The sequence below is a fragment of the Triturus cristatus genome, chromosome 6 (assembly GCF_964204655.1).
Source record: "Triturus cristatus chromosome 6, aTriCri1.1, whole genome shotgun sequence".
In the NCBI taxonomy this organism is placed as follows: Eukaryota; Metazoa; Chordata; class Amphibia; order Caudata; family Salamandridae; genus Triturus; species Triturus cristatus.
In genome coordinates this window covers 544,448,388-544,467,928 of record NC_140589.1, presented here as the reverse complement: position 1 = coordinate 544,467,928, position 19,541 = coordinate 544,448,388, and positions in this window count along the sequence as shown.

Below are 19,541 nucleotides of genomic sequence, written 5' to 3'. Positions count from 1 at the left end.
TGTGGGAACTTTTGCGTGTGGTACCTCCATTCTGATCAGGGGCCTGCGTTCGCCTCTAAGGCTTACAAGGAGGCTATGAGAAATTTGGGGGTCCTAGTCAAATTTTCATCCCCCTACCGACCTGAGGGTAATAGTGTGGTGGAGCGAATGAACCGTGACTTAAAGCAATCATTGACAGCACGTGTTTTAGGCACAGGCCGGAACTGGCTAGCCCATTTGTATAACGTCCAACGTGCACTTAATAATCTCCCTAGAAGGTCTCTGGGTGGGCGGACCCCGTACATGATGCTCTTCGGAATCAGAATGTTTGTTCCAGACCTTGATGGTCTAGACATTGCGGCGTCGACCGCACCCTTTGACGTAGATGATCACTGTGCTGTTTTGCAGACTCTACAAGAAGCCAGAGACTCTCTTTCGAAAGAACATTTGCCCTCCACATCTGAAGCTGAGGTTCAGATTCCGGTAGTCGGCTGGCTACCCCGAGTTGGAGATCTGGTCCGTGAGAAGGTGGAGAACAAGAAGGAGTTCGGCCCCTCTTATCGTGCACCAGTTCCAGTGCTTGGAGTGCAGGGTACAAGAACAGTCATTTTACCTCCACTTCCTGGTCGCAAAGAAAACAGGTACATCTCTATTGCCAATGTCAAACTTCAGCGAGTGGCCGATACTTCTTAGTATGACTCCGGCAGTTTCATGCCAGACAATGCAAAGAAATTCAATGTTGGTTCCTGCTTCTACCACCTTGTCTGATGTTGCCATCGAGATGCATTCAGTTACTGATCCCTTGCTGATACCACCGGCTGGTGGTTTGCCCGAAGAGACTGAGTATGCTTATCCTACACGTGGACCCTCGCCTGTTTTACAATCTACAGCGCTTGGCCAGTCCCGTTTTTCCTTTGACACTAACTCTTTGCCCTCAACTCCCCCATCGAACATTGCTGTTTTTGTAAGTTGGTTTAAGAGACATTTTTTGATAGCCCCTTGGACATACATCTGGTTGCTGCTTTTCAGTATTTTTTTGTTTATGTCCATTGGATTTGTTATAGTTTTTTTCCGTTTGGTGGATGGCCATTATCTCAAAGAGAGATCGACAATTAGACTTATCAATGGAACTTTGGCCCCCCACTCCTCATCCCACATCATGAAAAGGGACCAGACTTTTGTGAATATTACTGCCTGGCCCGTCATGGATGGAATCGCATGGGATGCAGTTAAATTTCAAATTCATGGGCCTACAGAGGTCATTAATGTGCCTAATGTTTTTCGTGTTTCTATGGGTGATGTAGTTAAACAGAACATACGTTCTGATGATTGGGATGTACACGCCATTGAGGCACTGTTTTCAGATTTGAAATATTATGCCGCTTTCGATGCTGAGGATTTGTATGAGAATGCGGCTAATTATGCAGAACAGTATTGTTTTCAACATTATGGCAATCACTTCCTGCATAAAGCGAATACGTTTAGAAATTTTGTTAATTTTACCCAGTGGGAACACTGTCCCACCCCCTCGTTTGGCAGTTCACATACATTAGTTGATAAGTTTACTTATTTTACTAATTTCAGTGTTTCAGCCCCGGCATCCTTTTATTTTAAAGTTAAGCGTGAGTCTGCCTCCAAGGTTAGACTGACACACACCAAATTGCTATATTCTAAGTCCTTTATGGATGAGTTGTCAATCAAAGGTTATGATCTATGGAAGGCTACTATTGATCTTAAGTCGGTTTGGGGTTCCAAACCGTGGCAGGTTCAGGGAACTGAAGCTTTACACCGTGCCTGTCTAGTACCAAATCATATGTTGTTTTTGAATGCAACCATCTTCCAAACCACCTGTTTCGGATTGGCCACTTCTAAAAAACTAAATTCGCCTTCTGTGCCGGATCTGGGTGCTTACCCAAATTGGAATAACCACACAGATCTGTCCCTTCCTGCTTTGCAGTTATTAGTTTCTAATTCATCTTTCAATATTTCGAAATTTAGTAGTGAGGGATGGTTAATTTGGCAAAGCAGTTCTGATACCTGTCAACGTCGTTTTCTAGGGCTGAAACCGGGGTATACTCAAGATCGCGTAGACCCCCGGTTTGAGTCGTCACATACAGTAACTACATACTCTGTAGGGAAATTATGTCAGTCCTGGCTGCGACATTCTACCTTGGCATCTGTCAAAGTTCATTTATCAAAATTACATGACAAAATAGATTTGAATGATTTTGTTAAAGGTCCTGTGGGTGGCAGATCCAGGAGATGGGCGTATGCTATTTACAACGAAGTATGGAAACTGTCGCAAATTGAGGCAGCTTCAAGATTGAGAGCTATTGATCAGGCTAATATGGAAAAAGTATTAGCAGTTATTGATAACAGCATTAACACTCTTTCTTCTCGCATTTATACATTAGATAATATTGTTTCTTCAATTGTGGATATTGTGCAGGATGATATGTCTGTGTTGTATCATGGTCAAAACCAGTTGCGTTCTGTTATGCAGTTTGCATGGACATTACAAACATTGAAGGCAGGGAAGGTCCCTTGGGACTATCTGAATACAACATCGTTATTTCTTCCCTTTAACCTTACTGACAAACAGCAGTTCATGTTCATGAAGGATGCTTCATATTCCTTGTTACATATTGAAAAATTGGAGCCGTTACCTTTCTCTGTAGCGGAAGTAGATTCCGCAGTGTGGCTCTTACACGGATTGATAACTCTCCCGTTCGCACTTTTTAAGTTTACCTCTTGTATGAAACACTATGCTCTGGGTAGATATGAACAGCTGGGTACCGCTTTCATACATGAAGTTTGGTCCCTCCCCTTTACGTATCGATGTACAAGGGACGGTACTGAGGTTTATCTGAAGGGTGAAGAATGTACAACGTCACCTGATCATTCTGTTGTATGTAGGCACATTCAGTTGCACGGAGCTTGCAATGTACACGCCGAGAATTTGGCCTGCGTCCTCAAAGGTATCCCGGTACCAGTGATTACGCCATCTTTCATGCTGCTTGCAAACGGTAGTTATTTAATTTTAAACAATGAAGCTTGCTGCGGGATGTTAGTGGGGATCCCATATATAGTAACTGTATCGCAGAGGGTTGTCTGCTGCAATAACGTTCTGTTTCCTCCCCCGCATGGGAGGCTGGATGCATCCATCTGGCCTTTGATTCCAACCTTGAAAGCAGAGTTCAACAAGATGAGCAGAATAAGAGCGCTATTGTCCCAAAAGGAGGTGCCGTTGACTTCCTCCCGGGAAACATTTGTCCTTCACGTAGCAAATACGCGCACTGAGGTACAGGCGCTTTTGAATACTGACCTCCACCTGCATTTTGGAGCTTTGATCCAAACAATTTTCAATGCCTCGTCCACGACTGGCCTGGCTCATTTTTTTAAACTTGTGGGCTCGGGCCTCGTGACTTCTTTCCAAACTATTTTTGGTGTGATTCCGGCATTTTTTCATTCTATTTTCTCGAGCGTCTTTGGAGGTGTCCCTTTAATTCTGGCGCTAGTGGCAGGTGTGCTACTTTTACTTTTCATCTTGCGGAATGGCTGCTCTTTCTGTGCCACACGACAGCCTGTCCCGTCTGCAGCTTCTTCGTGACAGGATGCTTGATTACTATGGTGTCCTGCCGTTGGCGACTTTGAGCCTGGCATATGGATTATCCTTCCGGTATTCCTACTTCACCTGCGTGCAACCTGTCTTCCACTGCCTAGATTGTCCCTTTGAATGGCCTATGGATTTGTGCTTAACCAACATGGTGTCTCCGGACCCGGATTACGATCGACTGATGAGGCCCTTAGTGTCTCACGAGTCCGCCTGTTCTGGTGTTCGGATTATGGCCTGCGGTGCGGCGCATGGTATCCTGGGTAATTGGGACATCGCGAGAGTGGCATACGACTTCTTGGATATGAGTTATTTGGAAGTACACGCTGGTTGCCCTCTGATGGTGCTAGAGGCTCCGCTAATGGAAGAACATGTATGTTCCTTTTCTTTGATTAACTGGATGGCTGAAACCTTCAGTGGCCGTGCCAATGATTTTCTGCTGGAAGCAGTGGCCACATATGCTGCATATACTTTCATGGATTGAGTGAACTATCGTCCACTGTGTTTTCCTCACGTGCCCTACTGCCCGGTGAGGCGTTTTTTCATTTTTTAAACCCCCACGGCACGTTTGAGGTTTTTTGTTTTTTCTTTCCACTTTTGGTTTTTTCCTATTCGGACTTTGCCTGAACTGACCAGTGATTTTTAAATTGGATACGCCTTGTTCTGCTCTGTCGCGCTTGAACTCTGCGTTCTCTCTTTTCTTGCATACTAAGTAGTGCTTCGATCAAGGGGGCATGTAGTAAGGACTCCCTTAATACGTACATACATTGTTAAGTTAGCATAACCACGTTAGAGGTTGGAAAGCCATCTTGCTGCTTTTGCACACGACACTGCGTTCACATGTTATTACTTAAACAAACTGCTGACTCGAGTTTTGCCTCACACAAGAGCAATCTGTTGTTACCATCCCGAGCTCTGCGCAGCGACCTTGGTCTGCACACGATGTGACAAACAGTCTGGGTTGTTAGACAATGCATGTTTTCCACTCTAGGTTGATCGACCCACTATTTAGTCATAACACACGAGCAGCTGCAAATACCTGAAAGTTGGTGCTTTTAATATCACAGACATCATGTTTATTATTCAGACCGAAGACGAGCCTTCCTGCGAGAAGACTCCTGATGCTCCTGTGATGTGATTTCACTAAGCTGATCTTTGAGGTATGGGGTCCCCTATTCAAGCCTAAGAGACCTTCTGTTAGTCTAATAATAATATTAGCTTCTTAGTAAAGGGAAGGTGGTAGTATCCACTGTCATTATAACATGATCACCCCTTTTATATTCTATGGAATTGTAACTATGTTGATGGTTTTGATTTTAATCATTTGTCTGCTTGTATTAGCCAAAGTACTGCATCTTAGGACACGTGGTCTATAAAAATAAACTCTTTTTATTTTCACTGTGTCTCTGTTGATTCTTGTTGTGGACTGATGTGAGAATAATATACGAACAGGTATTTCCGATTCCCACCATTCCTGAGTATGTACTGAGTCGCTTGTTCTGGGTTGTCTTTTCATTGGGACCGCCGAGCTAAATCTCGGATAACGAATGGGACACTTATGCTAGCCGGATACTGGGTTCTGGGTTCTGAGGTGAGTTTCTGGTACACCACAACTCACTGAGGTCCTGGGGTTCTACGCATAGTTCTGTGTATAAGCAGAATCCCTGCAACAACAGCTTGGACCTATGGGGTCATTGTAACCTGGAGAGCCTTGAGAAAGCAGAAAATGGTTTGATAATAGCCTCACTGAGGATAACAAAGAGCTCAATATTGGTGGCTAAAAGTTTTGACGTGGCCATGAAATCAATTGCTCAAAATAAGTAACTAATTGCCATGTGAACAGAACGTTAGCAAATTGATATTCAGTCGAAAACTGAATACTGACAACAAAATTGTAGAAATGAAATTTATGGAACCCATTGACAGTCCTCAAGTTAGAACTGCGAATGCTTTCTGAGTCTATAATTTAGTGACTCCAAATAGCAAATCACAGATAAGAAATTGTTATTTACGATTCGCTATTCAGATGTTGAGCACTGCCATAAATCGCAAATAGTAACAAAAACAGTAAATTGTACATGCAATTTACCACAACCTTGCAATCATGTGCAAACTATATATAGTACTCCAAAATGACTGCTCTGTGTGTTAAGGCACGGAAAATGAGGATTTTGGCCAGAGTGCAGAGTTGGTGGAAAAGACAGGAGAGGATTTTCAGACCAAGGGTCACATTGAACAAACAATGGAAGAGATATACACAAGTATAGGCTAAGTGGAGAAGTAATCCTAGATATATTTGCTGAATTAAAGCCTCAGCTTGAGAGATATACCTTTTGTAGTAAGGCCATCCTCACCCATCTGCAGATGTTATGCAGTTTGCATCTATTAGCATCTGCTAGCTATCAAGGTGTGAATGCAGCAACTGGTAGTGTGTCCCGGAATTCACTGTCACATTTTTCTGTGCATTCCTTGATTCTATGTTAATGCTAATCTGTACCCACATATATTGATTAAAAATGGCCATGAAATGCATACAACCATGCCTCAATGTTAAAGAATAGCAAAATCCACAAATGTCATTGGATTTGTAGATGGTAGGGTAGACATGCGTTAATTTCCCCACTCTTCACTATGGAGTATTTATTCTGCAACAGGAAAAATACTAATCTATGATGTTTCAAATTCTTTGTGATGCAAAACAACATGTGATCACAGACATAGTAACACATTTTCCTGGGAGCACCAATGATTCATTCATTTTCCAACACAGTGGCATCCTTTCAAGGCTACAAAGTGGAGAGCTTAACAACTCATACGCTTTGAGTAATAAGCCTATGTTTTTTTTCCTGACATAATAGAATATCTTTTTTAAATGTGATGTGTAGCAATACACATTTTCAGTTCAGGGGATAGGGCATATGCCATGCTCCCCTGGATAATGCCTCCATATGTGAATCCATCCTGATACAGTGAGCATTGCTATAATGTGGCACATAAGCAAAACCAGAGCTGTGATTGAGCACAAATTTGGAATCCTGAAAAGTATATTCAGATGCCTGTATAAGAGTTGTGGCACCGTACAGTACTCTCTTGACATCTACTGCAAGAGTGTTGCAGTGTGTGCAATTCTTCACAATGTTGCAACTCCCAGAAGTTTAACTGTTATTGAATCTGACTCTAAAACTGATGAGAATGTAGAACAGCTACCACCACATCTGCAATATGATGCATTGAGAGCAGTAGAGGGTTGAAGGTGCTATGCCAACAATACTTTGATGTACACACATTTTCGCTATCGCGTGGACTCAGTGCTTAATTTGTTATCAGTTGTGCCACACTTACCTTGAGAGGTACCTGACATCTTAGAAATATCAATAGTTTCAAACCCTTCCCCTGGCTCTGATGTTGTTTCAACAAGTTCCTTGAAAGCAGTGGAGGGCTGTGAAGAATCCTCCTTCAATTCCTATGGCATCAGTTAGCCCAGTGCAACCTTCTCTTTTGACCTGGATCTTAGGTCATACCATCTTTTTATAATCGCTTCAATGGACCTCTGTGTGACTCCCATCACATTTATTTTTTCCAGCATTGCCTTTCATATTTTTCGTATTTTAGAATTAGGCACAGCTAGGATAGTTTTCCCAAACAGTTAATCATGGTGGGCCACACGATCTTCTGTCAGGATCTCCAGATCCTTTTCCAAAAAATGAATTTCCATTTTCTGGTCCCAGACTCTTTGTTGGTGTCCTTATGTGACATGTTCAGCTTCTTTAGGGGTGGATGGCAAGCCCTCAGGGAGACTGAGAGTGGATTCTCAGCCAAACTTCCAACAGCAACCCTCTCCAACTTTCACTTGTAAAATGCTTTCCTGAATGTGATGTCTTCAAAGTGGGGATATACAGCATTTGCAAGTCGATTCAGTATTTAGGTAATTGCTACTTGCGATTCCCTAAATAGCAATCTGAATAAATAATGAATCGCTAATTCGACCCCAATCAATTGCTTACATTCGATATTGTGATTACCTATTTGCGGGTCACAAGAACTTGCAAATAGGTAATCACTAGTCTACTATTTCATACATATGAACATAAGACCTTTATTATTTTGCATAAGAATCTGGTCAACAGAAGACCATTGAATATACTACTCTAGATCATTATTACATCGACTGGGCCATGTGGAGAATAACTTGTGTCATAGGGGGTGTGGGCTGGAAGGTACCTTTTACCATCTGTTGTGGGAATGCCCAATGATATAACAGTACTGGTGCGAAATCAGGAGGATTATGGCCACGGTGATGGAAGTGGAGGTCCCGGTTGAGGCAAAGTGGTTCTTGTTGTTGATCCTATGGGATGAGGGCCAAATATATGAGACTGTGGCTGACATTGGCCATGGTGGTTACAAAGCGTAACTTTGCAAAGAGCTGCGGACACCCATTCCACTGAGAGTGGTGGACTGGAAAACTGATTTAGACTGGAGTTGGCATGCAGGGCATACGATATACCTGAGCTGGGGATGCGCATGAAAATGGGAAAAGATTTGGTTGAACTTTATCAAGGATTGTGGGGAGGGATTACTAGAAATAAGTATAGCCTTTTACCACACTGTGTTGATGACTCGATCAGAGATTGTCGAAATGATTGCTGTATGTTTGCTGTATAGATTAAAATCCACAGTAAAGTGAGTAATTGATGCACTGTTTTCTGAGCACACTGCAATAAAAAGAAGTAAAAAAAAAAGAATCTGGTCAACAAAGGAATTTTGGGTTTATTGAAAGGGTTGATGTGATGCAATCTCACTATCCCAGTCATTTAAGATTGCATGGTTAAGATATATAAAAATATGCATTAACTAACATGGGACTAGAACATTGCAGGCAATATACCTCATCTATCTCTACAGCAACCCACCACGTGGTGAAACACAGATATTGTACTGTGTTCTGGAGAAACCCCTTTCAGCTACCAATGTGTGCCAGGTGCCAAGTATGTTTTCAGCTATGAAGTCAGAATAGAAGTTGGAGGAATACATGGATTATAAACTAGCTCCTTTAGCCAGTAGTCTATATATTAGGTTGAGGATTTAGAAATGGAACTCTGGCTCTAGCGTCTTTTACAAACAGATGGTCGATCTCTAGATCAGAGTGTAAGCAATGTCCAGTACAGTGTGCACATTAACAGAAGAAACTGAAATAGACTTTCTTTACTTCTGGCCTGCTTGTTAAAAAAATAAAGGAGAGAAAGGATGATACCTCTCGGTCTACTTTTGGGAAAATGGCAATGCTGTATTGGTTTGAGAATATATAGGCTTTGATCGGAATCAGTTTGCCTTGTGTACAGGATTTCCCCCCCCCTTTACTTCTATTCTGCCGTGTCTGAGTGGGGAGACACTTTTGTGTACTAGGATTAGATAAAGAACTGTCCGAATCCACATCCGAACCCTCCAGCATAGATACATCATTACCACTAGCATTTGATGGCTCAGCATCCTCATTGAGGGAGAAAAATGTATCCCCTCCTTCAGGAGTCCCTGCAGTCAAATATTGTGCCTGAAAAGATCAGAGGTTGGAAGGTAGACCTTCATTAGTGACCTGTTTTAGTTCCTTACTCCCCTGTTGCCCACCATGATGTTAGCCTCCAAGCGCTTGGGTTCCCCCTGCAAAGTTACCCCTTGGTCTAGGCATATGGGTGGAAAGGGCACAGGTCCCGTACTTACAATGGCCGGGGGTGTAAGACCATCACCGCTTGCAGCTGACACTGGTGTAGCCTCAGCATTGATCCCCACAGCCTCAATGAGCGCTTCGCCTTTCTCCTGGGTCTTCCCACGGCCGGCAAACATTCCAGGAATCACTCGCTGCCTGTCAGATGCAGAGCCCGTCTCTTCCCCTGGACGCTGATCCATCGCTTTCGATTTCCATGGGGCCGCCTCCGCGCTTCCTCCTGCCGCCATGGGAGTAGTGTCACCTCCCTTCCTCCCGCTCGGTGCTTTCCGAGTCGCTGGGGGGCCGCGCCTATGCATTTTGAAATTGATGATGGGTTGTCACCAGATGAAGGCGTTCAAGGGGAAAATAATATACTTACCCTAACGAAGTCTGCTACTGAGGTGTCCCCCTCAATGGATCTTATATACTCCACTCTCAAGCAGACACAATCTGAGACTCGACAGGAGCATAAGAGGGCTCATCATGCAACTAAGTTGATACAAGGGGCCATCCTGAAAAATCTGCACAGAAATTGCCGAAAGAACAATGGTATTGGAAGAGCGACTGGTGACACTAGAGACAGGAAGAGACTAGAGACAGGAAGAGACAGTATCGCCCAGCAAGTTACATCAAACAAATCCAGGATGACGGATGTCATGTGGAAGCTCAAAGATTTCGAGAATCGCCAGAGGCGTAACAATCTAAGGCTACTGGGTATTCCGGAAAATGAGAAGGTGAAGACATCAGAGGGTTTGTGCTGCGATTGCTGAATGGCGGCTTTCCCGAACTTGCACATTGGGATTGGGATACAGAAGTACAGCACATAGATCGTTTTCCACTCATGTTGAAAAAAAGGAAGGTTCAGACTGAAGGGAACGATAAACCCAGAGCTATATTCATTTTTTTCGGCAACTTTTTGCTACAACAAGCAATTTTTGATAAGGCGCGGAGGGTCACTCCATTTTTGTCAGGCCGGATGTCTGCCACACTAATGTGGAAAGGAGGTGGAGGTTACGTCAGCTTATTACTCCCTTTCAGAAGGCCGGCTGTGAGGTGTATTTGTTAAGCCCTGCCCGCCTCAAGGTCATCTACCGGGGAAACACCACAGGTTTTTTCCTCGGAGATACAAGCACAGGATTTTCTATGGGAGATATCATGAGCCTCGAACCATAAGGACTCTCTAGGCTGATGTACTCGGACAATAATCACATTTATTTTCTGTTGTTTACATAGTGGAGCTTGATGGGTGGTGGTGGGTAGCAGCATCATGCAGGAGGCATCACAAGGGTTGGTGTGAAGTTAGCGATTTAGATGCATACATTGTTATGCTAGCAAAAGCGCGTTAGCTTTTAGAAAGCCATCTTGCCACTTTTGCTGCTTTTGCACACGACACTGCTGAGACATGTTATTATTTGAGAACTGCTTGCTTGCTTTTTCTTCACATGAGAACTGTCTGTTGTTCACATCCCTAGACGTGCACTGCGACCTTGGTCTGAACATTGTGTGCAAAACACTTTGAGCCGCCAGACAATGTATGTTTTTGAGTCTAGGTTGATCGGCCCACTCTCTAGTCATAATATGCACACAGCTGCAAATACCTGAATGTCAAGAGCCTTTAATATTACAGTTTGCATGCGTTTGAAACACATTCTGGAGAAGAACATTTCCAGGCGCAGAGCAAAGCTGATCCTGTGATGTGATTCACCTAAAGCTGATCTTTACGGTATGGGGTTCCCCATTCAAGCATAGAGACCTTCTATTAGCCTAATAATATTAGTTTACTAGCGTAAGGAAGTTGGCTGCATTCCACTGTCATTTATACTATGATTTCTCCTTTCATTTTCTCTGGTATTGTAACAATGCTGATGGTTTTAATTATAATCATTTGTCTACTTATGTTAGCTAAAGTACTGCATCTTAGGACACGTAGTTTATAAAATAAACCTTTTAAACTTTACTGTGTCTCTGATTACTTCTGTTGTGGATTGATATATGAATAATAGCGAACAGGTATTCGCTTGTTCTGGGTTGTCTATACATTGGGACCTCCGAGATAATACGGATAACGAATGGGACACCGATGCTGGTCGGATAGGGGTTCTGGGTACTGAGGCCGCAGTAGTTTAGGGATTAAACCAACTATAGTCATTCCTGACCTGATACAACAAACTAAGGTGAGCTCGTCTGTTAAAGACTATCGTCCAACTTTTCCAAAGCAAAATTGGCAACAAAAGAAACAGGGAAAGCAGCAGCAGAAACAGGGGTTTCGTCCTGCGTCTCCCACACAGCCGACTAGTGAGCGCACATACGATTTGCGCGATCGCACTAGCATTAAGTCACCTGATAGATTTCAGGTTAATGAACATTCTCCTCGTTCTTCACAGGAAACATCGGCCTCACAGTCCGGTGGAGGAGAACGTGGCAAAGGTCGGGGTGCCCAACAAGGACGTGAGCAACCCCGTCAGGCTGACGGTAAAGGAAAGCTAGACGAGTTTGCACGCCAACGTCCTACGTTTCAGAAGAAGAAGTTTGCTGTGCTAACAGCGAGGTATGCCACAGATAGTGCGGACGCAGCTTCGGAACCTAACATGGGCAATAACGCTGCTCGACAGCGCAGCGGAGGTTACAGTAGTGCGGCAAGCACTACGTCCATTTCTGGAGGCGACAGCAACTGACACGTTCATTACTGTAGAAACTGCGGACACTAGAGTGGCTCCCCCTGACAGACTATATGACATAGTCCTCTTAATCGAAGGTGACATACAGTGCACAATACAAGGGATTTTTTGAGACAATCTGACCTCTTCCTATGACATTCTTTTGGCTGAGGTAGACTGGCCCCCGACTTTCATTTTAGATGCTCCTAGAGGGGAGGAGGTAATCCTCCCGCCCTTTGCACATACTGTGCCAAAGGAGCATGCTGAAAGGTTTGCCGAAGAGTGGGCTCAGGTGCTTGTACCGGCTTTGTATTGTACTCAGGTAGGCTGGGATAAATTGTCCCCCAGCCATGAGATTCCCTTACGGTCTATGCCTCAACCACAACCCCAATATCCCATGCGCCGTGAAGCTAGATCTCACGTCGCGGAAATCTTTGAGCAATTGGAATATCAGGATGTTATCGAAACATGTGTGTCACCAATGAATAATCCTTTATTCACTGTAACGATGCCTGATGGGTCGTACCGCCTAGTTTTGGATTACCGGCACCTAAACTCTCATTGCCGGACGTGTGCGGTACAGAATACCCACAGTACTGCCCTAGTTGATAGTCTTGTACGTAAAAGGTTTAAAACCACACTTGACATATCAAATGGCTTTTACAGCGATAACCTGTCCTCTATTAGTAGTCAGTGGACAGCATTTACATCTGTCGGCAAGCAAAAACAATTTAAAAGATTGGCCATGGGCTATGAAAACAGCCCTGGCGTCTTTGCCGCACGTGTAGCCTCTCTGTTAGAGAGCATTGACCCGGATGTGTACTCGTATGTTGATGATATCTATCTCATGGACAACGAGTTGTGGCCGCATCTGCATCGCGTTGATCGCATTATTGTTATGTTTGCAGACTTCGGTTACAAATTCAACTTTGCGAAGTCTCACATTGCAGAGTATACAGTGTTGTTTTTGGGCTACGAGCTCAACAATGAGGGTAGAGGATTAGCTCCTCACTTTCTGGAAAAATGCGCATGCTTGCGTGTTCCGACAACACTGAAAAAATTACAATCGTTACTGGGCTTCCTGAATTTCGGTCGTACGTACATTCCCGATTATGCCCAGCGTATCAAGCCGCTATATGCCTTGGTACAACCAACTTTTTCCAAATCGAGCTGGCTGCCAGAACATTCAGCTATTTTGCAGTCATTGCAGGCTGATCTTCTTGCTTCAAAATACTTATTGACACGTGATAACCACACAAACCTGGTAATAAGAATTGTGCCAGGCGCGGTGGGTTTCATGTACTTAACGTTCAATGAGGGCGACACCGTCCCCATTGCATACAAGTCACACCTGTACACTTCGGCTGAACTGCGCTTTTCCTCATTCGAAAAAGTTTTGACTGTGGTGCAGATGGCGATTCTTAAAGCATGAGCGCTGTTGCAAGGAAAACGCATGTTGGTGGTCACACCGTATCCTGCCCTACAGGCAGTGACGAAAGCCAGTGTACCCAATTCAAAAGCTTTGCTTCCACGTTGGATACAATGGGCCACTTCACTGACATCGCCAGATGTCACTTACATCTTTGATGCCTCATTACAGACGCAGGAGTACTTGCAATATGAATTTGTTCATCCGGCTCGTCTGTCTTTGCGCCCGCTCGAAGATTACCATTGTGTCATTTATACTGATGGTTCGGCGCAACCGGCGACGGGATCGAATCACGCCTATTCAGCAGCTTGCGCGATTGTGGCAGGTACTTTATTAAATGTTGAATTCCAATCTGATATCGTGCATACGCAGTCATTGGGTGATTGTACCGCACAGTTTTGGCGGAGATACGTGCTCTGGTGCTTGCACTGGAGTTTGCTGATCCTCGCGTCACTACTCTTATAGTAAGTGACTCGTTTTACTGTGTTCAGTCCTTCAACGACAATCTATTCTTTTGGTCTCAAAATGAATATTGTGATTCCAAAGGTAGCACAATTAAGCATAAAATGCTTTGGGTTCGAGTGGCAGAACTTAAAGAAAATCTGCCTCTCGTGAATGTAATTCACACTTGGGCACCAGCGAGTTGGTGTCCACACTGTCGGTAACAGCTTAGCTGACGAAGCAGCAAAAACAGCAGTGGCAACATATTTAGTAGCAGCAGATCCAAAAGTAAGATCGATGATGACATCTTGGCAGCTATTGCTGCTACAGAGGAGGGAAGTCATTACCCGAGGGGTTTCCCTTCTCGTTACCATTATCACTTAAGTCCTGATAAAGTTCCATTAGTGAGAATTAACGATGTTGGTGACAGATTGATTCCCAACGTGGACTGCAGACCATCTCTGATATCAGCGGCTCACGAGGGTATGGCGTCTGCCCATGCCGATGTTGCAGCAACTGTTTCTCTGTTACAACAAAGTTACTGGTGGCACGGGTTATATAAACAGGCTTGCACGTATGTTCTTGTTTGTCACATTTGCCAGCAGATTAAACCTTCAACTGCTGCGCGTCCACCACAAACTCAGTTGTACATATCCAATAAACCACTTGTGTATGTTTATCTGGATCACTGCGGTCCTTTCTCCTCTGATACTGCGTACAAGTATATCTTAGTTGCAGTGGATTCGTGCTCACGTTTTCTGTGGGTATGGCCACAAAGGAGTGCTGATGCCCACACTGTCATCAGGGATTTGTGTGTCTTTGTGGGAAGTTTTGCGTGTGGTACCTTTTATTCTGATCAGGGCCCTGCGTTCGCCTCCAAGGCGTACAAAGAAGCCATGAAAAATGTGGGGGTCCAAGTCAAATTTTCGTCTCCATACCGACCTGAGGGTAATAGTGTAGTGGAGCGGATGAACCGTGACTTAAGGCAATCCTTGACAGGTAGGGTTTTAGGCACTGGCCGGAACTGGTTAGCCCATCTGTATAATGTCCCTAGAAGGTCTCTGGGTGGGCGGACCCCATACATGATGCTCTTTGGCATAAATATGTTTGTCCCGGACCTTGATGGTCTCGACATGGCGGCGCCTGCCGCACCCTTTGACGTGGATGATCACTGTGCTGTGTTACAGAGTCTACAAGAGACCAGCGATAGTCTCGCGAAGGAACACATGCCCTCCACATCTGATGCTGAACTTCAGATTCCCGTAGTCGGCTGGCTACCTCGAGTTGGTGACCTGGTCCGTGAGAAGATGGAGAACAAGAAGGAGTTTGCCCCTCTTATCGTGCCCCGGTTCCAGTGCTTGGCGGGCAGGGTACAAGAACAGTCATTTAACCTCCACTTCCTGGTCGCAAGGATAACAGGTACATCTCCATTGACAATGTCAAACTACAACGAGTGGCCGAATCTTCTTAGTATGACTCCAGCGGTCTCTTGCCCTGCGATGCTGAAAAATTCTGTTTTGGCTCCGGCTCCTACCACCATGCCTGATGTTGCCATCGAGATGCAAACAGTTACTAATACTTTATTGTTACCACCGGCTGGTGGTCTACCTGAAAATACTGGGTATGCTTACCCTGCAGATGTAACATTACCTGTTTTACAATCAACCGCAGTTACACAGCCACGTTTCTCCTTTGATATTAACTCTATGACTTCCAGGGCCCCGTCAAAAGTTTCTATTTTTGCTGTTTGGTTTAAAAGACATTTTTTGATTCCCCCTTGGACTTACATTTGGCTGATGCACATATGTATTTTTTTATTTATGTCCATCGGATTTGTAGTGGTATTTTTTCATCTTGTGAACGGACACTATCTAAAAGAAAGATCTACAATTAGACTAATTGATGGAACTTTGGCCCCCCACTCCTCATCACACATCATGAAGAGAGACCAGACTTTTGTGAATGTTACTGCCTGGCCTGTGTTAGATGGGATTGCGTGGGATGCTGTTAAATTTCAGATTCATGGTCCGACTGAGGTTATCAATGTACCAAATGTATTTCGTGTTTCTATGGGTGATGTGGTTAAACAAAACATCCGCTCTGATGATTGGGACGTTCAGGCCATAGAAGCACTATTTTCTGATTTGAAAAATTATGCTGCTTTTGTTGCTGAAGATTTGTATTTAGACACTGCTAATTACGGAGAGTTGTTTTGCTATTAACATTATGGCAATCATAAAGCCAATTAGTTTCGTAATTTTGTAAATTATACACAATGGGAACATTGTCCATCGCCAATGTTAGGCTGCTCCAGCACATTGGTGAACAAATTTGCCTATTTTACTGATTTCAGTGTTTCAAAACCTGCCGCCTTCTATTTTAAAATGGCAGCGGAGTCTGCCTCGAAGGTTAGGCTGACACACACTAAATTATTATATTCCAAATCCTTTATGGATGAATTAGCGGTCAGGGGTTATGATCTGTGGAAAGATACTATTGATCATAACCCCTTCGCTGCCAGGCCTTTTCCCCTCCTGTGCCAAGCCCTTTTTTGGCTATTTGGGGTAGTGCGCGCTGAGGCCTCTGTAACTTTTTGACCACATAAGGTATCCACGCCAAATTTGCGTCCTTCTCTTCCAACATCATGGGGATTCTGAAGGTACTCAGGGTTTGTGGATTCCCCTGGAGGGATCACAGAAATGAGCCAAAATACAGCAAAATTTTGTTTTTTTTGGAGAAAATGGGAAAACGGGCTGCAAATGAAAGCCTCTGGGTTTGTGGGGCTGAAATCACCATTTTCCCAGCTTTTAGGGGATACCAGACTTTTGTCAGAAACCCAAAAATGTTCACACAGTTTTGGCATTTTTCTGGGACATAGCCTATTTTTGCTATTTTTTTTTTGCTTTCAACCTCCTTCCAGTTAATGGTAGAAATGGGTACAAAAGCAAAAATGGATCCTGGAAAGCTATACATTTTAGAGAAGTAGACAAAATTCTGAATTCAGCAAGGGGTCATTTGTGTAGATCCATCAAGGTTTCTTTATAGAAACTAACAGTTAAATATGGGATAAATTGAAAATTTGTTGAAAAAAAGCGCCTTTTGAGTCAACGTTTTCACCTGTAACTTCTTCTAATGTTGACAGCTCTTTGAAAGCAATATACCGTTATATCCGCTGGACACTACTGGTTGTGGGGATATATAGGACTTGTAGGTTCACCAAGAACCCGACAAACCCAGAGCCAAAAACTGAGCAGCAACTTGCAATGGTTTTTTATTATGTACCAGGTATATAGTAATTATTCTGTAAAAATGTGTACATGGAAAAATCGGTATGAAAGACACCTATGTATTTTTGAAATGGGAACAAAATATAGAGTTTAGAAACAGTAGATATTTGCACATTTCCGAAATTGGGATACTCATACTAGCATGAGAATTATCAGCCATTTTTTAGAATGACTTCTTTTTTACACAATGTCTTTCATTTGGAAGGCAGAAATGCATCGAAAGTCAATAGGTAATAACAGTTCCTTTACAAATCTGAATTACCTCACTTTTAGGGGTAGGCATAGTGCCCATGACAGGAAATGGCTCAAAACCCAACTTGAACACACCACATTTTCACAAGGCAAAATTACCCTTTTTTAGCAAAGTGCCTAGCTGTAGTTTTTTAACCCTAGCTCTGCCGGCACCTAGGGAAACCTAGCAAACCTATACATTTTTGAAAACTAGACACCTAGGGGAATTCAGGATGGGGTGACTTGACTGCTTCCCACCAGGTTCTGTTACCCAGAGTCCCTTGCAAACCTAACAAATTGCCCAAAAAAACACCATTTCCCCAAATTTCTCTGGTGGAAAGTTCTGGAATCTGCGTGGATCCACAAATTTCCACCCACCCGGCGTTCCTCAAAGTCTTCAGAGAAAAATGGTACCTCACTTGTGTGGGTCAGCCTAGTGCCCGCAGCAGGAAAAGGCACAAAACGTAAGGTGGACACACCTCAATTTCGGAGCGAATAATGACCCTTTTTTGTGCCTAGCTGTAGTTTTTGAACCATAGCTCTGCCGGCACCTAGGGAAACCTAGCAAACCTATACATTTTTGAAAACTAGACACCCAGGGGAATCCAGGATGGGGTGACTTGACTGTCTCCCACTAGGTTCTGCTACCCAGAATCCCTTGCAAACCTAAAAAATTGCCAAAAAAACCACGTTTTCCCCACATGTCTGTGGTGGAAAGTTCTGGAATCTGCGTGGATCCACAAATTTCCACCCACCCCGTGTGGGAGGCCCAAGTACCCTGTCGCGGGTACTTGGGCCTCCCACACGAGTGAGGCACTGTTTTTATCAGGAGACCCGGGGGAACACTTTGTGGTAGGAAATTTGTGTCAGTCCCGTGATGCCACAACTTTCCCACACACAAACATGTAAAAAAAGGTGATTTTTTAAGCTAAATTTGAGGTTTGCAGGGCATTCTGGGTAAGGAAACGTTGGGGAATCCACGCAAGCCATACCTCCCTGGAATCCCCCGGGTGTCTAGTTTTCAGAAATGTGTGGGTTTGGTAGGTTCCCCTAGGTGGCCGCCGAGCACCGGGCCAACAACCCAGGTGACCCCCCTTGCAAAACCAGGTCGTTTTGAGGTAGGCAATTTTCATGCCGCCTCAATACGTTTTGGGCCCTTGCCTGTCGCGGGTTACTTGGGCCTCCCACACGAGTGAGGCACAGTTTTTATCGGGAGACCCGGGGGAACGCTGGGTGGTAGGAAATTTGTGTCAGCGCGGTGATGCCACAACTTTCCCACACAAAAATGTGTTGTGAAAAGGTGATTTTTTCAGCTAAATTTGAGGTTTGCAGTGCATTCTGGGTAAGGAAACGTTGGGGGATCCACGCATGCCATACCTCCCTGGAATCCCCCGGATGTCTAGTTTTCAGAAATGTGTGGGTTTGGTAGGTTCCCCTAGGTGGCCGCCGAGCACCGGGCCAAAAACCCAGGTGACCCCCCTTGCAAAACCAGGTCGTTTTGAGGTAGGCAATTTTCATGTCGCCTCAATACGTTTTGGGCCCTTGCCTATCGCGGGTACTTGGGCCTTCCACACGAGTGAGGCACCGTTTTTATTGGGAGACCCGGGGAAACGCTGGGTGGTAGGAGATTTGTTTCAGCCCGGTGATGCCACAACTTTCCCACACACAAATGTGTGAAAAAGGTGATTTTTTCAGCTAAATTTGAGGATTGCAGGGCATTCTGGGTAAGGAAACGTTGGGGGATCCATGCAAGCCATACCTCCCTGGAATCCCCCGGGTGTATAGTATTCAGAAATGTGTGGGTTTGGTAGGTTCCCCTAGGTGGCCGCCGAGCACCGGGCCAAAAACCCAGGTGACCCCCCTTGCAAAACCAGGTCGTTTTGAGGTAGGCAATTTTCATGTTGCCTCAATACGTTTTGGGCCCTTGCCTGTCGCGGGTACTTGGGCCTCCCACACGAGTGAGGCACCGTTTTAATCGAGAGACCCGGGGGAACGCTGGGTGGTAGGAAATTTGTGTCAGCCCGGTGATGCCACAACTTTCCCCCACAAAAATGTGTGAAAAAGGTGATTTTGTTCAGCTAAATTTGAGGTTTGCAGGGCATTCCGGGAAATGAAACGTTGGGGGATCCACGCAAGCCATACCTACCTGATATCCCCTGGGTGTCTAGTTTTCAGAAATGTGTGGGTTTGGTAGGTTCCCCTA